At 34.3% G+C, this 7,867-nt stretch overlaps 1 protein-coding gene across 1 annotated transcript in view; it reads right to left on the minus strand.

Annotated features, from left to right (window-relative positions):
* Diap1 (Death-associated inhibitor of apoptosis 1) overlaps positions 1 to 7,069 on the minus strand; it is a 71,195-nt gene extending 64,126 nt beyond the window's left edge. Inside the window, exon 1 of the mRNA XM_081729581.1 lies at positions 6,901 to 7,069. The gene's annotated coding sequence lies outside the window, so the exon portion shown is untranslated. The remainder of the gene's footprint in view (positions 1 to 6,900) is intronic.
* Between the last annotated feature and the right edge of the window lie 798 nt (positions 7,070 to 7,867).

Genomic DNA, 7,867 nt, shown 5'->3' on the forward strand with positions numbered 1-7,867 from the left:
AAGGAATATGAGAGCAATCTGGGGACTGAATCGGTCAGGAGATGCGTACATAAACTGAAATAAATTTTCTATGAGGACAACGACAAATCAATGAACTATCAGGCACTTGCTATTATCAGCGCCATCGTAATATGCGGGGAAAAAATATAAATTGCGTCGCAACCTACTTTGCGAGCAGAGTACATTTTGTAAGGGAAAGACGAAATAACTCAAATTATTTATGATTCTCAGAGATATATTGCTTTTTGCTACTAACTAATCAAAAGCCTTAACCCGCAAGTAGATCAAGTTCCAACCCACGACATATACGTTATAACGGTGGATTAGCAGACTCGATATTCGAAGACAATCATCCACGTGGTGAAAGATTAATCTTTCACATACTGTGCAAAGATCCCTTTAAAAAAATCTTTCAATAATGTTTATATACTTTTTCTGCTTTTCTATAATGCATTGTATCCTCATATTGACAGATGTCCGATTATCAGAATAGATTAGGTAAGGTTCACTTCATCTTCTCAGTTCAATTGTTTTTAAAATGAGACTGATTGAATGATTTCTTCAGAACTTAATTCTATTTATTTTAATGCACGTAAGATACCTCTGACTTATTCGTGATATGCTGAATTTAAAATAAGTAGTGATGCTTACGTAAAATAATTGTAATCTTACGTGTCTTGAATGTGAAACACTGACAAATGTTTCAACAGCTTGCAAGTGACACTTTTGGGTCACTTGCTGGTTTTTATGTTTAAATAATGCTTTAAATTTAAATATTGTTTTATATCAGTATATTGGTATTGATTTATATATTTTAAGTTGTTATTATTATTAGGTTAAGAAATCCAGATCTGGTCATTGGGTGATTAATTATTGTTATTATTAATTGCATGTAAATGTAATTGTTGTATTTACCATGTATATTTACATTATTTCTATTTTCAGCTATTATATACAAATACCTCTAGTATAAAGAATAGTTAAATAGCAACTCTGTTTCAGGGAATAACAGTCAGTTTCAAAGCATTCAGAGAAAGCTTCTTGTTGGTGAGAGAACCCTCCTCCCTACCACTCGTTTTTTCTATATAGCTTATGATATGACAGCTTTCCTATATATACCGAAGATTTTTACAGAGAAGAGGTCATTTGACCGTCAGTCTTGGGGGAGACTTCGGACAGTCTTCAAAAATGTAGTCTATAGGACGGACTCGGCTCGGTAAGCCGAGTGGGAGCTTTTCTCTTCCCATAAGAGAATATTATGACCAAGTAAAGAAGGGGGAGTATTACGGAGGTCTTGCTTAGACTCGTTAGGTTTCTCCGAGTCTTAAATAGGGCAGCAGGCATGAGCTATATTAGGTTCTACCTTCTAGTAGGTTTTCATTTTTAAGGGACTTCTTTCTTGAGCTAAAATGAGGTCCTGTGAGAAGATGGGACATAGAAAAATAATTCTCATACTAATTCAAGAAACAGATTTTTGCTAGGGAATTAGGCCCTGTAGAATAGGGACAGGATTTGATCCTTGAAATGCTACATTCCATATTTAGGTGGATCATTTAGATTAACAATTCCCTGATATTAGAAATTTTGAGTACGTGTTCAAAACTGAAGCTGTATACGGCTTTGGTCGGTTATAAAGTAATTTGTTCCTCTTGCAGAACACATTAGGTTTTTATGAATACTCTGAACACAGATTCCTGGGTTCGATCCCTCGAAGTAGACTCGTGAGAGGCTACTGATAGTTTTTAATTTTTTTTTTTTTTTTTTTTAAATCACATCTAATTCAGGGAGTATGGTTCTTATCTAACCTTTACCTGCCAGATCTATTTAAGGATCTTTCGCTACTATAAGGCGAACTCATTTCTCCTTACCTACCTATCCCTATAATAAGTATTTAGATAGATATCCTTCTAGTGCATCTCCTATTTAAGGGAGTACACGAAATAGGGTCGTAGGCCAGGGCTTTTGATGTAGTGAGTCAATGCCCTTTATAAGTCAAGGTTGACAGAGGACGCTTTTAGGGAGGGCTAACCCTTCTGTCTGCCACAGACACATAATTAGAGAAATCTTAGCTTTATGAAGTTTACTAAAACTAGAGAAAAACTAAGGAATTAGAGAAGAGAATACCCAACAGGTATATCTCATGCACTTTTAAAGAAAGATATTTCATAGAATTATCAACTTTTTTCTAAATAAACTTTTAATAGAGGTAACTCATGTGTTATGATTTCATATGTAGATAAGATCCTGAGTTATAAACCTGTTTATTAAGTTAATTACCCAAGACATTACTTATTTTGTTTTAAGATACGAGCCTGAATATAATTTATTATATTCTATTTTTTTTAAAGTTTATCGAAAATTTTGTGATAGAGACACGAATAGCTATAGCTCACAGTCTGACGGATTTCAGTCTTACATACATACAAAAAAGTAACTTCAATCATTTATTTATTTTTTTTTCCGACAAACAAGCTTAAAAAGATTGAGTGACATATATCTGATATGTATATTTATTGTTCATAGGTAAACAGACATCATATACCACTACTACAAGGAATAAAAAGTACAACTGCTACTACAATTGCTTTTCGCATGATTCGGTTTCTTTTAAATCTTCCAGGATTACTTTACCTAAGATGATTTCGCAAGGGAGTCAAATGTAACTAGAAGTATAATCGAAAAACACATTCCAGAAAAGATCGAAATAAATAAACTAAGAAAAAAATTAGATGAATACTGGGGTGAGTAATTTTTATTCATTTGTACAACATGTATCCTATAACGTCAATTAGTAAATATTTAAATTCACTTAATTACCATTCCATCCAACTTTAGCTCTAATGATAACAGAAGGAAACCTCTTAAGATGTTCACACTTTGGACAATTGAGGTCCAATTTATTTTACGAATTCCTAGCCTGCTCAAAGCCCTCGTATCCAAACGATTACTGAAATTCGATATGGTTTGCAATGATCGTATTACAATATGAACCACTAACTTGAACCTGGTCTTAGTGTATCATACAAATAATGTGTTCATTGCGTACTGTATGCAATTAAAGAATTATTTTGCTTGGTATATAAGTATTCATACCCGTAGAGAAACTCGAAACATGACAAGTACTGCACCTTAAAATTAACTTCACTTACTGAACAATTACTGTTTGAGACAGGTATTAAGAGTTATCAATTCAAAAAGCACTGGGAAAATAACGAATATCGATGGAAGAAACATGGTTTAATATGATTATACATATATATATATATAAAAACGTAAAACTGAACAGAACCCATCGAACACTGTTAGCTTCAACTGCTGTAGCTTATGCAGTTTATGTCTTTAACGGATTTACCTTTCTTTCTATTCAAACACATTTATATACTACAAACACAGACTATTCGTTCACTCGCCCTTATTCTCACGTCTGTAGTGTGACAAGAAGGGGGGAAGGGGGGGGGGGCAAGGTGGCTCAGTGATAAAGCATTCACCTCTGGAGCAATGCAAGGAGTCTTTGGTTTGATTCCAGGCCATGTGAGTTTATGGTGGACAACATCGTGTCCGTAGTTTACCAGTTTCTTCCCACATTCTCATTCCGCCAATTCTTTTATACTCATAATTAACAATGAACCTGAATAATATTCCTTTCGTGTGTGTGTTTTTTTTAGTCTATACCCTTCAAGTACTTCCCGCAGCCACATTTCTTCAAGGCTTAGTTTCTTCCATACAAATCTTGTTCAGTATAGTTTAATTTGGTTAACTAAAACTTAATCAAACCTGTTTCCTACATGTTTTTAGGAATCTTATCTTGTAATCTTCTTTGTTGCATATTATTGTCATGTCATCCAATTGATGGATGTATGAACAATGTACGAAATTAGCCTCAATCAGATCAAAATAACAACCGTGTCACCGATTTATGTTCGTTATGTTTGATTCTCATGTACTGTAAATCTAATCTCTTAAATTAGTATTATTGTGCCTGTCCTAAGTTCTTAACAACTTCATATGGAAAATGGTCAATTAGAACGCAGGAATTGCAGTATCCTAGTTAAGTACAGGGATTTTATTATTATTTAGCACGGGTGGATTCCATTCGGTCGTAACATCTATAAAAATTGTCCACGTTTAATACGATTAATTGCAAATGATGCAGGAAGGATAAAAAGTTAATGAATCATTCGTTGTGTTAGTGTCTGGTGTATGCAAGCAATGTTGTAACCGGAAAACCGCCAAAATGGAGTAGTTTTTCGATTTTTTTTTAAAGAAAAAAAGAAAGGGGGGATTTCATTCGGTCATACAGTCTGTACAAGTTGTCCAATTTTACTGCGGTTTGTTGCAAATAACGCAAAAAAAATATGAAAACTTTATGCAGAAAGGCTGGTAATCACTTACTGGTATTTAAAACATGTTGAAAATGATCTACATCTTCCATTACGCACGGTCGAACCTGTCGCTTCATGCTTGAGCAGTAGCCCATAATGTATCCTAGGCGATGATTCCAATTTCTCTTATGATGTTAGCTCGAAAGTGTTCCGGTGTTCGTGGGTTATCACGGTATACCAAGACTCTTCTGATAACTCCATAGGAAGTAATTTGAGAACCGAAGATCAGGAGACCTCGGAGGCCACAAGTTCTTAAAAGTGATCCGATCACCCAACTTCACAAAAATTTAAAAGGTTTTCTTCATTATTTTTGCGCATCCGTTACACCTGTTCGCCATATTTTACAACTACCATGCTGCTGAAACCTTCCTAGAATGCTTCCGCATCCGGCAAATAGTACTAACTTCCACATATCTTTTCTTGCATTAAACATAACTCTCGAGCCGAACTTACACTCCTAAACATCATATAAAAACTTCAAATTATCATTTACCTCATTTCTCTTGTAAATTTTCCTGATTTTTATAAAAAGCGGAGGGATAACTCTAAACTTAACCCTTAAACGAACATAAAGAACTCAATTGTAATTCCGGAAAGACATCTCCTACTAACTTACACCTAGTTTGCACATTAACAACTCGCTATCTTGAATTCAACACCACTTTGGAAGACCTTCCTAACTTCAAATATCTTATTTGTTAAACGAATACACCATAATTTTGACATATCGTTACAACAAGTTTTCTTTTTCACGTGCCTATCTGATTAGGATAAATTAGCAAGTTTTTGCTTGCTGAATGCTAATCTTAACAAAAGAAAAAATATATCAGATTGATCTTACGTTAAACTATCATTACAATAGTTGTATCTAAATGACTGGAGTAGAAATCTTTAATTTATTAAGATTCGAAGAAAAAATCTGGATATCATCCAGGAAAAAAATAACTATACATACTTTTCATATTCCAGCTTACTTTACCGGGGGTTGGTGTCCCGTCCCACTATAAGAAACAGCAGTGACGTGTAATTTCTACTGTTCGAAAACACGTAACAGTGTATGTTCAGTGATCACTACAAGTTAGTGCTGTATCTAGTCAGCCAGAGTGGAGCGAAGCTGGAGAGCAAGCACGTTTACGACCCTGAATATGCATAAAAGAAGACTTGTTTTCTTAGATCACACTCTAATATTTCATGGTTGAAAACAATACTTCTTTTTGTATCTGTGTAAGATTATCAACCCCGATGATAAAAAATTGGATCCTTATTCCTATTAGCAAGTCTAATAATAAATGTTTATATCTTTATATATCTATCTCTCTCTCTATATATATATATCTATATATCTATCTATCTATCTATCTATATATATATATATATATATATATATATATATATATATATATATATAAACTCACAAGTGCGTTTCTCTTGCTTTAAATCGGTTTTCCCACATAGTTTATTCTAAACATTGAACATAAATCGGATATTCGAGGTTGAGATTAAGAATAATCCACCAAATTTTAAAAAGCACTTTTCTTGCTTTAAATCATTTCTAAGATATTTTGGACTGTTATTACCCTGGCGCAAAAGCCCAAATATTACCATACTGATTGAAAATAAATGTGCTCTGGAAATGAATATATGATATTGTATTACTTACTACCCTCTCATGTGCAATTTTTTGATCACGAAATTCCCTCGCAGTGCCTTACAAATTGTTTCTTAGGATAGGAGTTGGATTCATGGGTGCAGATTCACTTTACGAGAACTTCCCACTATAAAGATATCAACATGCATCAAGGACATATGTCATAAAAACGCTTGTGCAAAGTACACAAACCAATTTGGACTAGTGACCACTAAAACGCGAGAATGCAATCCAACGAAGTCAGGGCTGGAGCGTAGCAGGGGGATCAAGAAACGACTCAAGCTTGTAACTTTACTGTACAAGGAATTTTAGGGAATTCACATTATTTGTCCTCTTGCATGCATCTGCGTGAACACAGTGCATTTCAATTACCACTTTCTTCATCAAACCGTTACTAATATTACAACTTAACGTGTGAATACATAAAATTTAAAGCCAATGTTTAGTTGAGGGGACAATCATTTTTTTTTTTCGAAAGAAAAAACAAATGTTTCAAATTTAAATGTCGCAATGCACCAAGCCAAAACACTAAATATTTGGTACAAATGTTAGGAACTTTATCCAAGGCGAAATAACGGGTTTAATTTTTAGCCCTACTGTCTGAAAAACGCGTAGTAAGATCGAAACCATACAGTAACGGATTTCCATTAACATTATTCAATATTTTTAGGATTGTTACTGCAAACCATGACCGTTTTACGTATGACGCAAGTTCTTATAACATTCCTTAAACTCTTAGCTTAATTTCTTTCACCAATATAGGATAGAGTTAAAGCAAACTAATTTGATGACCTATTCTTTCCTAAAAAGAGCCTAGAAGTTAGAAGAAAAAAAATTCTGCGTCATCCGCGTTCGATAAAATATACTTACGCCCATTATTTATCCTCACGTTACTTTGATACTCCATATATATAGTTAGTTACACAATTATATGAATTTTAGAACTCAAGGAGGATAACACTACCACTCAGACAAAATATTTCAAAGTCCAGAAAAATCACCCTCTCTTCACCACCACCAATCCTCCATTTTGAATTACTTTAATACCACAGTGTTGCCACGAAACGCCTTCAGAAAGTAGGTAAAAAACAGTATGGCTAATCTAACAAGGAGAAGGCTGACTTTGGTCGTGAACTTCGGAGCCATTTTTTGCGAGGTGGTAGTGCACAAAATTTATCAAGTGACGGCGTGGCAGAGTGAGGAAAATCTGCGACTCATGTGCAAAAGGTCCCGGGTTCCATTCCCGTTCGAGTCGAACTTTTTTGTTTTTTGCTTCAACCAATGAAGTAGCTATTTATAAGTAAAATATTAATTCACCATATGTTTATCTATATTATAAAAGAGAACGTACAAATCCTTTGTTCCCTCATCACGCTAATACGGCTGAACCAATTTCTTTTATTTTTGGGGGGTTATTAGGATTTGGACCCTAGATGGTTTTTATCATATCACTTTAATTTTTAATTACCAGTGTCTTGAGATAATTGACCATTCAAGTGTCCATAACGTACAAATCCTTTGTTAGTTCATCATAGGTATAAAAATAAACGTATTTATATGCAACCCGCATGACCGTGTCACTCGGCGGGTTAACATAAATGACAGGCGCTATAATGTTAACATTTACTGCAATTTGAAAGCGAAAAAGTAAAAATTATCTAAGTAACAAAGTTTATTGCGTTCCGGGGTGACCGCAGCGAAGCGGGGCGGGTTAACATAAATGACAGGCGATATAATGTTAACATTTACTGCAATCTTCTATGGTTTTTATCATATCACTTGAAAGCGAAAAAGTAAAAATTATCTAAGTAACAAAGTTTATTGCGTTCCGGGGTGA

This window comes from Thermobia domestica, chromosome 1, assembly GCF_964235325.1.
Source record: "Thermobia domestica chromosome 1, izTheDome1.hap1.1, whole genome shotgun sequence".
In the NCBI taxonomy this organism is placed as follows: Eukaryota; Metazoa; Arthropoda; class Insecta; order Zygentoma; family Lepismatidae; genus Thermobia; species Thermobia domestica.